The sequence below is a fragment of the Puma concolor genome, chromosome F2 (assembly GCF_028749965.1).
Source record: "Puma concolor isolate L17-30 chromosome F2, mPumCon1.1.hap2, whole genome shotgun sequence".
In the NCBI taxonomy this organism is placed as follows: Eukaryota; Metazoa; Chordata; class Mammalia; order Carnivora; family Felidae; genus Puma; species Puma concolor.
In genome coordinates, this window is record NC_141684.1 from 34,860,692 (window position 1) to 34,872,201 (window position 11,510).

General features: G+C 43.8%; 1 long non-coding RNA gene across 1 annotated transcript; it reads right to left on the bottom strand.

Moving 5' to 3' along the window:
- Window positions 1-1,707: 1,707 nt before the first annotated feature.
- LOC147571923 (uncharacterized) lies at window positions 1,708-2,963 on the bottom strand. Its single transcript, XR_015246585.1, has 2 exons — window positions 2,118-2,963; window positions 1,708-1,979 (listed from the first exon to the last, which is right to left on the bottom strand). It is a non-coding gene; the product is annotated as an uncharacterized LOC147571923 (long non-coding RNA).
- Between the last annotated feature and the right edge of the window lie 8,547 nt (window positions 2,964-11,510).

The following is an 11,510-nucleotide window of genomic DNA, read 5'->3' on the forward strand; positions in this document are numbered from 1 at the left end:
CATATATTTATTAAATACCTATTATGGCAAAACACTGCTGGTACATATAATAAATCGCGTCTATTACCCATTGTATATAGACAGTAGGGTATACAGCTTAATGCATCTTATAAAGTATATAGAATATAGGCATGTTATTCATCATATCCTACATAACGTATAGAATGTAGACTCCATTGTCTATAATATGTAGCATCCAGTAGGTAAGACCATGTGTAGGGCATTACCTTCCAATAGTCAGTGTTCATCAAATATTTCTTCAATGAATGAAGAAAAGAGACAATATGGGGATATGGTTACAAGCACAGATTTAGAGCCCTACTCTCTGACTTTGGAGCTTGGCTCTGCCATTTACCAACCATGACCTTGAGCAAGTTACCTAACCTCTCTGTGCCTCGATTTCCTCATCTGTGAGTGGGGATAATAAATTGTGTAAGTATGCACGAAGTGCCTGGAAAAGTGCCTGGCACACGGAAAGCATTCACTCAGTGTTAGCTATCATGCACATTTGGGGCCAGAAGCAGAAATGGCATCTCTGTCCCTTAAGGAGGAAATCTCTGAAATGATGTGTTTTCACATGAGATAATGTCTCTAAATTTCTTAGCACACAGCAGAAGTTTGGTAAGTGGTATTTTTTCTTTTCCCTCCTTCCCTTTTCCTTCCTTTATGATGTTAGTAGCAACCTTCCTACAAAGTGCTTATTACTCTGACATAATTGTCAACAGAGCAACATTCTATTTTTTTCATGGAATCTCTTCTGCTACTATATAACACCACAAATTCAAAGAATTCTTGAACCCAGAAAAAGTTAGAGATCAGCTGATCCAGTCCTTTGATTTTACCAACTGGAAATCATGGCCAGAGAGGTTTGTGGTATCACCCAAAGTCACAAAGTAAAGTGTTATCTCTGAGAGAGCTAAAGTTTCAATCAGTGCTTGGGGTCTCTGACTGCTGTCTCTGTGCTCTTTTAACATAGGGCTTGAACTCACGACCCTGAGATCAAGACCCTAAGATCAAGATCTGAACTGAGATCAAGAGTCGGATGCTTAACCAACCGAGCCACCCAGGCACCCTGTCTCTGTGCTCTTTTAATTATAACTCTTTAGTTGGTACTAAATTTTCTCCCCAAACTTTAGGAATAAATCTAATAAATTAAATGTAAATATGTAACATGTAATAAATTATCTTAAACCATCTGTTCAGGATCTATAACTCAACTGGCATGAATTGGTCATTTTTTTTTCCATCAAGTTTAAAAGCAACAACAAAAAATAATTATTTTAAAGGAGGGAGGGTTGCAACAGGGAATTGAAAGCCTTAGTCAAAGCCATCCAGAGCAATGAAGTAGATTATGCCTTTAAAAACTATTGCTGAAAAAAAAAAAAATAAAAAATAAAAACTATTGCTGAGTGGTATTTGTAATGCGATGGGATTCTCAGAATAAAGTATGTGTGGCTTTAAGAGCCCTTGTGGTGGGTATCACCCTTGCCTTGTTTCTATGGAAACTGGAGCAGAGGGCTTTAGGGACCAAAGCCCTTCTACCTACAGATCTTATTTATCTGGCCAAGCATCACAGGGCTCTGCCCAAGTGTAGTGAGCTGAAGAAAGGAGACCTTGAGTGAGACAGTCACAGTCTAGGACAGAACAGAAGCTGTGCAGGACCCTAAGCCTTCAGGATCAGTCATCTGAAAGAAGAATACAGACAGATTCACTGCTTTATACGTTTTGAATTTGCCAAGTGAAAAAGTCATACAAATGAACGAAAGAAGCAATAATTCTGGCCAACAGGATGCAGATTCCAGCTAAATCTCTTTAGTCCTGAATGCCAAACTTCAGCAAGGATCCCCTGAGTCCAGATTCAGCGAGCAAACCAGAGCTGTAGGCTCCCCCATGCCCTCCATCTGGAAGATTCTAAAGTAGTTTCCACTGAGCATCCCTCCGGTTCCCCAATCTTGACTAGCTGACACATCCTCATTGACCTACAAATTGTAATTTTGTTGTAAAGGACAAGAGCTCAAAGTTAGCACCCCAAAGCACAAAATCTAATTCCATCCTTCACAGATGGGGGCGGGGGGGAAAGTCAGCAGGTGTCATTGAACATGGGCCCATTCACTCACCTCTCACCTTTGAAGAATGCATCCCAGGGGAGATCTGTGGTCCTGGCGTTGAGGTGATACACAGACGCCAGGTAAACATGACAACCAGAGTGAAAACAAGAAAGAGAAACTGAAATATTAAAACAGCAAGAAGATAAATGAGTTTTTGACTTGGATTAAGAGGTTAGAAAGAGTGAAAGAGAAAATTTTGCACATATGGAAAAAAGAAAATAATTAATTGCATATGTTACCACAAAACATTTATATAGAAGTGTGAAACTAAACGTTGTAAATTCTCCCCCATTAATATTTAAACCAAATAATTCTCAGGAGAAGACAGGTCAGCTCCTCGGAGTTAATTCTAAAGAGATTCAGCAAATGCTGTCAATGCCTTCAGCATTCATCTCAGAGCCTGGAGGAATGTCCTGTGGGACTTTGTTACACCCCAGATGAAAACCCGGGACAAAGCAGTTGCTGGTATTTCCAAGTTTCTGATTTCATTAGACTTCCTTTCTGTGTAGCCCTAGCTCATTGATAAGATGTAATGAATAACCGATTTGTTCTCTCACCAGGGAATATGAGCCACATTCTCCAGAAAACGGCCTGGAGAGGAAAGTCTGGTGATGATGAGGTGGCTGCTGTGTGATTTTTTAAAATGGCAGAACTTCAGATTGTAGACTGTAACGGCTTGAAGAAAAGGGGACTGAATTAGAGGCGAGAAGAGATCCACAGAGGCATATTCCCACAGGACTAATTCCAAAGAGAATTCCAAAAACCCAGAGAAGGTTTTGGTAAAACACCCACAGAGTACTACATATTCTTTTCCTTTTTCCTTTGAGAGAGAGAGAGAGAGAGGCAGAGACAGAAACAGAGCATGAGAGGGGGAGGAGCAGAGAGAGAGGGAGACACAGAATCCGAAGCAGGCTCCAGGCTCTGAGCTGCCAGCACAGAGCCTGATGCGGGGCTCAAACCCACCAACTGTAAGATCCTGACCTGAGCCGAAGTCAGACGCCTAATCTACTGAGCCACCCAGGCGCCCCAGCACTGTGTGTTCTTAAGGCCGTTTAGAGCCCTCCATGTCCTTTAACGTCACACTGGATGAATTAATAATGTTTCTGTAATTCCTCTTCACCTGAAACAAAGAAAGGTTGAGACATTTGCCAAAGGTTGGTCTAAATGTCAGGAAGAGGAAGATTGGAGCCTAGATCTTAGTCCCTACACACGGAGTCTTACTTCTCTCTACAGCAAAGGAAGGGCAGAGTTTGGAGAATGAGCATTTTCTATGGGTTTGCATGGTGCCATCTACAGTGTTTACTAAGACCAATGGTCCCAAATCTGAGCATCAGCTCTCCCTGATCGAAACTTCACCTTGAACCCAGGAAGGTTTTGACAGCATGTGAATCTGAAAAGTAGTTTGAGAATCAGCTGGCACCTGTCAGAATATAATTGGACGAAAAGAGGACTCAACTAGATGGAATAGATTGTGCCCGATGCTGCTGGCAGAGGATGGCTAGTTCACAAGGCCAGGAGTCCAGGAGTGCAGGGTTCGGGTTTTTAGGGCAAAGCTCACAGACAAGAACAGAATGTTCTCCTCACCCCTGACTGTGGGCTGGAGGAGGGGGGCAAACTGTTTCTTGGGGCTCTTGACTGTTCTCAGCAATGTTCACGTAGCTCAGAGTAGCCCAGATAATTGAGATTCTTTCTCTGAAAGAAAAGAAGGCACGTACAGACAATTTTTTGTTTGCTATTTGCTTGACGGCAACAGTTAATCTGGACCTCCAATCATTAAAGAAACGTGGGGTATCTTACTCAATTCCCTTTACCAAAGGTGCATTGCCTACTTAGAGCCAATAAAAATTTTTTTTTAATGTTTATTTATTTTTGAAGGAGAGAGAGACAGGGTGTGAGTGGAGGAGGGTCAGAGAGAGAGGGAGACACAGAATCCGAATCAGCCTCCAGGCTCCGAGCTGTCAGCACACAGCCCGATGCGGGGCTCAAACTCACAAACCGAGAGATCATGACCTGAGCCAAAGTCGGACGCTCAACTGACTGAGCCACCCAGGCGCTCCAGTCAGAGTCAATAAAAATGAGTCCCAGGCAAGTGAAAAATTACAAATTAATTTTCATGTTTATTCTATTGTTCCTTAGGGTGGGGCAGGCTGTTAACTGTACTTATGTATAAAGTTAGACCCCAGCACAGCAAAGCTCTGGGAAACAGACGGTGACTTTTATTCATCCTTTCCCAGAGGAGAGCGAAAAGGACCACAGTCAGTTACACTGTCGATGCCACTTTGGTTGTCGCTGTTGTGACTGATGCCTTCATCAGATGAGGTGTAGATATAAGAGAGGGGTGAGACGCAGGGTAGTCAGGCCATCTCCCAATCCTGTCCCCGTAAAATTAACGTGAAAAGGAGGTTTGGTTTACCTTCTGCTTAGTCTTCAGTCAGCAGAAAAGTAATTGCCTTATCCTAACTGAAAAACGTGACTTCCTGATTATAGTAAAGAGAGGAAAGGGAAAAAAAGAGCAGGGCAGACACAGGCCTTTCATTTGTAAAAACTGGGTGAAAATGTTGCCTCCTGAGAGAGCCGGCAGCTCAGAAGCTGGTGGAAAAGGAAAATGCCCGTGGGGCATTTTGAAGACAGAAGTTGTCCGTATGCATGAAGCTCCCAATACACCACCCATTCGAGGGGGTTGATCTGACTCTGCCTGAATTCGAGGGTCATGAAATCAAGGATTTAGAATGTTCGTCGCATTCCTCCCCCCCCAATAAACCTGTGTTCAAATTCAGACTCCGATGCTTACTCATTGTGAGACCAGAGGCACTGTTGGAAGTAAAAACACAGTACCTGCTTCACAGGGTTGTCAAGAAGAGGGGACAGTGCATGGAAGGTTCTGAACACAAGTCTTAACAATAGAGGCTAGTGTTCAACAGAGGCTATTGTTTCAAGCTTTAAAAATGTTTATTCTTGGGGCACCTGGGTGGCTCAGTGGATTGAGCGTCCAACTGCGGCTCAGGTCATGATCTCAGGGTTCATGAGTTCGAGTCCCGGCCTCTGTCAACACAGAGCCCACTTCAGATCCTCTGTCCCCCACCACACCCCCCGAAACCGATCCTCTCCCACTCACGCTCTCTCAAAAATAAAAATAAACATTTACAAAATAAAAAAATAGAAATGCTTTATTCTTGTTATTGTTATTCCTTGACTGACTGGGACAGCCGGGACTTCTTTCTATCCTGCTTTTTTTTTTTTTTTTTTAATTTTTTTTAATGTTTATTTATTTTTGAGAGACAGAGGGAAAGAGCACAAGCAAGGGAGAAGCAGAGAAAGAAAGAGACACAGAATCGGAAGCAGGCTCCAGGCTCCAAGCTGTCCGCACAGAGCCCAACACGGGGCTCGAACTCACAAACTGTGAGATCATGACCTGAGCCGAAGTTGGACACTCATCTGACTGAGCCACCTAGGCGCCCCATCTTTCTATCCTGCTTTTGACATTGCTGGGCTGACTTTACATGTTCTCCTACCGTATCCTTAAAGCCCTGGAATCCTCAGAACAAGGCAGAGTGAGAACAAGCTATGTTAACCCTAATGGGGCTCCAAAAGTGTGGAGGCCCTTCTCCCTTTGGGTCTCCACCTCTGGCCAGAGAGACTGAGCTCACAGGCAGGACGAGCTTTCTGCAAAGGTGCAGCTGAGTTTTGTACCCAGAGGCGACCATGGAAACCACTGGGGACTCTGGAGGGTGGCCATCCCTGCAAGACGCCCTTTCTGATAAACAGGGGATCAGATGGACCTTCGGTGCACACAGACAGGCCTCCCAGACTGGAACAGGTCCACTCGGCGGCTGGGTGGGGGGGGGGGCACGGGGGAGGCAGCGGTCCTCCACCCAGCTCCTATGACTAATTGTAGCTAACTTTATGGAGCTCTTTTATGCCCCAGACTCTGTGTAATAAGCACTTTGCATATGGATTAGCTCATTTAGTCCTCAGCAGCGTGAGGAGGTAGGTGCTATTAAAAGCCCCATTTTCCTAATGAGACACTAAGACTTACAGAGGTTAAGCGACTCGTCCGATGTCAACCGTGACACCAAAGCCAAGATTTCAATGCAGGTTCACGTGACACCAAAGTGCACACATTGGTCACGTTGCCCGTCTTCCGTTTGAGAGCTGTTCACATGGGGCCGGGCAAGCATCTAGGGAGGGGTCTTCTCCGAGGGCAACCCCATCGTGGAAAAGCTACACTGTGTTCCTACTATTCACAAGGGGAAAAGGGAAGATTAAGGGCCTGGAGAAATGTTCCAGGTCCACGCCGTGTGTATGCTGTCAGTAATCCTATTCGGAATTAAGAAAAATAGAACAGTTACTGGAAATAGGGTGAAAAATTACTCCATCCACACTTGAGAACTCCCTCATAAACAGTCATGTGACCAAATCCAGGAACAAGCCAGGAATATAAGAACAATGATTTGATTTTTATGTTTATTATCTACATTGCATAGGGTGTTACCCCGGCAGCGCTGGGAGGAAATGAACTAGTAAAAATTATGTGTGGGCCGGTGGAATGTTTTGATTATCCGCATTGTTGATTTTACCTCCTGACGGATTCTTTCATTAGGTTGAATTAACTGATGCGCCTTTCAAGTTCTCAGCTAACAGCAAACAACGCACTGAGGAATCTCAGGGAATTGCTGCCACCACAGGCCAGAGAGCAGGCAAGTTTCATTCTTATCAAGGCATCTCTAATAAGAATAGCATTAGGACTGTGGGGGGGGAAGAAAAGAGGACAAACCCCACCTTACTGGATAAGCCCTATACAGAAAGAACAGTGAATCTCTTTTGGGTCCTCAAAAATGTATGGGGACATTTTAGGGGGACAAGGTGTGGGGGGTGCTTAGAGAACGAAAGAAAAGTCAGTGGTCATGGTGAGGAACGAGTTAAAGCTAAATATCTAAACCTCTCTGGTCAAAGCTCCGGGGAGCTCTACTTGCCTCGGAGACTGAGAAACCTCCTGGGAAGAAGATTTGGGGAAATCAAGCTTGCTCAAAAAGCAAGGTCTGAGCGGTCAGAAAGAAAGAAGGTTCTTAGTGCAGTCTCATGGCGGTTATTCAGTTCACCGCCTGCCCTGCTGATGCCCCTGGTCCTCCAAACCCTCCCCCTCTATGAACCTGTTGGACCCAAAGCCTGTAGAAAGGAGGAGGCTGTAAACAAAACTAGAAAATACTCCCACTCAGAGCTGTTTGTGGTGCTTGCCAGAGGTTGGGGTGGAGCGTAGGCGAAATGAGTGAAGATGGTCAAAAGGTATAACTTGCAGTTAGAATATAAATAAGTCCTGGGGGTGTCAGGGACAGCATGGTGACTACAGGTAACGACACTGTATTGCATATTTGGACATTGCTAAGAGAGTAGATGGATGTGAAGTGGACTTATTGTGGTGAGCATTTCACGATGCGTACAATTACAGAATCACTGTGCTGTCCATCTGAAGCTAATGTGATATTACGTGTCAGTTATACCTCAATAAATAAGATTAAAAAATTTTTAAAGCTGCCTGATATTAGGGCATAGATGTCACCCCTTTGGCACTCCCCTCAGCAATGAAACATATAGAAAAATAGGAGAGATATGTGCTCTGGCATGTCTATCAGGAGACTGCAGCACCCAGAAGAGACGTGGAGACCCCCAGGGAGATAACAAGGGCGCCCAGTAGAAAAGCCAGACATCTGGTGGAGACATGGTAACAAGTGGGACTTTGTTATAAGAGCAACACAAAGTATTTTTCTCAGAAGAGACACTAATCTGCTTTTGGGGTTGTTTTTTTTTTAAAGAGCACTTGTGTAGAGAACTGACTTTGGGGAGCCAAGAGAAAAAGTAGGGAGACCAGTTTTGAGCCTGTTGCAATGATCAAGGCAAGAGACAGATGACAGCAGCTTACAGCCAAAGGAAGGTGGCAGGGAGGATGAGGAAAAACGGATAGACTGGAGGCACATTACGGAGGCAGAGTCAGGAAGGCTGGCTGATGTTTTGGATGTCAAGGGTAAGGAAGAGGGAGAAAACAAGAATGACTCTGATTTCTGCTTGCTTAGCAGGGTGGGTAAGGAAGACTTGCTGAGAAATTAATTTAGAGGGAAAAAATCAGGAGTTCTGTTTTAGACACTTGGAAGTTAAGCATGTCTGGGAGTTAAGAGAAGACAGAACATCAAAGGAAGGTCAGTGCTGCAGCCACGAACAAAAGTGTGGGATTCCGCAAGGAGAGAGAAGTGAGTGCAGAGGGAGAGGGGAAGGGGTGGCCTGGGATCCACCCTGAAGAAACCACTCTTCAGAGGACAGGTAAAGGAAAATGAACTTGAGAAGAGGACGGAGAAGGGGAAATCAGAGAAGTGGGAGGTGGCATCCCAGAAGCCAAGAGAAGAGGACCAGCCAAGAGAGCAGTCAGTTTTGACAAAAGCTGCTGAGAAGTGGCGCAGGTCAAGGATGAAGAACGTTGCGTTGGGTTTCAGAACATGGAGTCACTGGTGACCTTGGTGAGAGAGATGTCAGTGGAGGCGGAGCCAGAGTGGGTGGGTTAATGAGCAAGTGAACATGCGCATTTAACTTTACTGCCTCTTGAAACGCCACAAAAACAACAATAATGTGACTGTCTTTACCATAAACCCAAAAGGATGGTGAGAAGGGACGAACACACAACAACCACAATGTTTTGCAAGCGAAAAATCACACAGATGAGCTGTAACTGATTAAGCAGACTGAAGGAAGCCAGATCCTGAGTCAGTAGTGAGGAAGCCGCAAACTAACACAATTTACATTTTCAAAGTCTCAGGGAATGGTGGCACCAGGAAACTTTAAAAGTAGAGGTAAGGTCAGAGGCCTGGGAATTGGCATTTGAGCAATGGAAACTGGTTGAAAGCAGTCTGAAAAGTAATCATATTTGCAACCACCGCCCCCCCCCCCCCCCAACCATGTCCTGAATGGTCTTTTTTACTGCTCTCTCCAGGCCTGGCAGAAGACAGGTTCATTCTCTGGAAAGATATGACCATGAGTCCCCAGACTGGGGTACCAAGCAGGAAGATTAAGAGACTGTATGCTCTTGTGTGCTGAGACTCCTCAAGACTCCTCCCCTCCTCACCTTCCAGAACTCAGACAGGGAAGATTCTCTTGGGAAACTGCCCAGCCCAGAGGCAAGATACCTGCATCAGGGTTACCCAAGGAAATAGCCAGGGCAGACTGCCCTCCTCTGAAGCTCACAGTTGACAAGCGCCATTCATGTGAACAAAGCTTCAAATCAGCTTTTTTGCCCCCACTACCAAGCATAAGCAGGCAGCTATTAAAAGATATCTGAAGAAAGCCACTTGGAGAAAATAAAGACTATACAAGAGGAAGAAAACTTCCAGAAAATGATATATTTAGTATCCTCACAGCTTTTAGAAGAGATAGTGCAACCAGGAAAGAAGAACAGATTGCAAGTAAAAATAGGACCCTCAGAGAACAAACAACAACCTAAAGACCTTGGAAATTAAATTTATGATGGAAGAAATGAAAGCCTCAGTAGAAGGGCTACAAAAATAAAGATTTGGCAAAAAAAAAAAAACAACAAAAAAAAAAAACAAAAAAAAACACAGAAAAACCAAAAACAAAAACAAAAAAACAATAAAATGGAGTATAGGAAAAAAAAATATGGAAATTAGAGGATCTGTCTAGGAGTTCCAGTACCCAAATAATAGGAGTGCCAGAAAGAGATATGAAAACACAGAGGGGAGGAAATCGTCAATGAAATAATTTAAGAAAATTTTCTAGAGTTGAACTGTCAAAATGGATGAAGGTAAACCTATCCCCAAGCACATCATTGTAAAATTTCAGAACACTAGGGACAAAGAGGGGAGACTGCAGGCTTCCCTAGAGAAAATAGATGACATTCAGAGGATTAAGAATCGGCACCTGGGTGGCTCAGTCAGTTGAGCGCCTGGCTCTTGATTTTGAATCAGGTCACGGTCTCACAGCTCATGGGATCAAGCCCTGCATCGGGCTCTACACTAACAGTATGGAGCCTGCTTGGGATTCTCCCTCTCTCTCTGCCTCTCCCTCACTTGTGCTTGCTCTCTCTCTCAAAATAAATACATAGACATAAAAAAAAAAAAAGAATGTCTTTGGACTTTTCAATCATAACACTGGAGGCTAGATCACAAGGCAATGTTGCTTTCAAAATTCTGAAGGAGTTATTTTCAACCTAGATTCTTTTTATACCTAGCCCAACCATCTATTAAGTAAAAGCTTAGAATACAGACAGTTTCACTTGCAAGGTCCCCCCCAATTTACCACCCATCCACTTTTCTCAAGAAGTGACTGAAAGATGTGTCCCACAAAAATAGGAAAGGAGAAGAGTTTGGACTTGGGATCGAAGAAAAAGATGAAGAGAATCCCAGGCTCATAGTGAAGGAACCTCCTAAGAGACAGTGCCACCTACAACAGCTCAGGAAGACAGACTGGAGACGATCTACATGAGGAAGGTGGTCAGAAGGCTGTGGAAGAGATTTCCTCAAGAGGATAAACAAATTTGATAGCTGAATCTAAACATCTTGAGAGGAGTTAAATAGTGACAGCCTTTAGTGGAACTGGTGGTGAGTACATGGAAAACTAAGTAAATGAAAAAAGGCATTCCCAGGAAAATTAAAGGGTGTATAAAAAAGAAAAAGTCATCTAGATTTGTGACATGCCTCAGCTCTCAATATCATAATAAAATAAACACTGATTTTTTAACGAAGCAAAACTATAACGTCACCATGCCCTCACCCTGATGTAAGTGTATATGTGAGTGCTGCAGGGAAGAGGAAGGAATGATGGAAAAAAGGAGAGTCAAATCTTCACTCTCTCTAAGGGAAAGTCAGTAGATAAAAGTGCCTAAAATTGAGGGATCAAGAAGTAGCATGATACTAGCATTTTATTTAAAAAACAGAGAGTTAAATGCCAAAAAGAAAATCAGCAGGGCCCCTGGGTGGCTCCGCTGGTTAAGTGTCTGACTCCGATTTCAGCTCAGGTCATGATCTCACGGTTCATGGGACTGAGCCCTGCATTGGGCTCCACAACAGCATGGCGTCTGCTTGGGATTCTCTCCGTCTCTGCCCCTCCCTCAGTTGTGCTTGCTCTCTCTCCATCTCTCTCTCTCAAAATAAATAAATAAACTTAAGAAAGAAAGAAAGAAAGAAAGAAAGAAAGAAAGAAAGAAAGAAAGAAAGAAAGAAAGAAAGAAAGAAAGAAAATCAGCAAAAGGAGTTATAAGTAGCTGTCTTTGATGCGGGAAGCAGACCAGGGGACTATTTTTCATCACAAGCCTTATGGAACTGCTTGATTCTTTAAAAAAACGTGTGTGGACCATCTCACCAAAAACAGAAACCAAAGAGAAATGAAGGTAAACAGAAAGTGCAG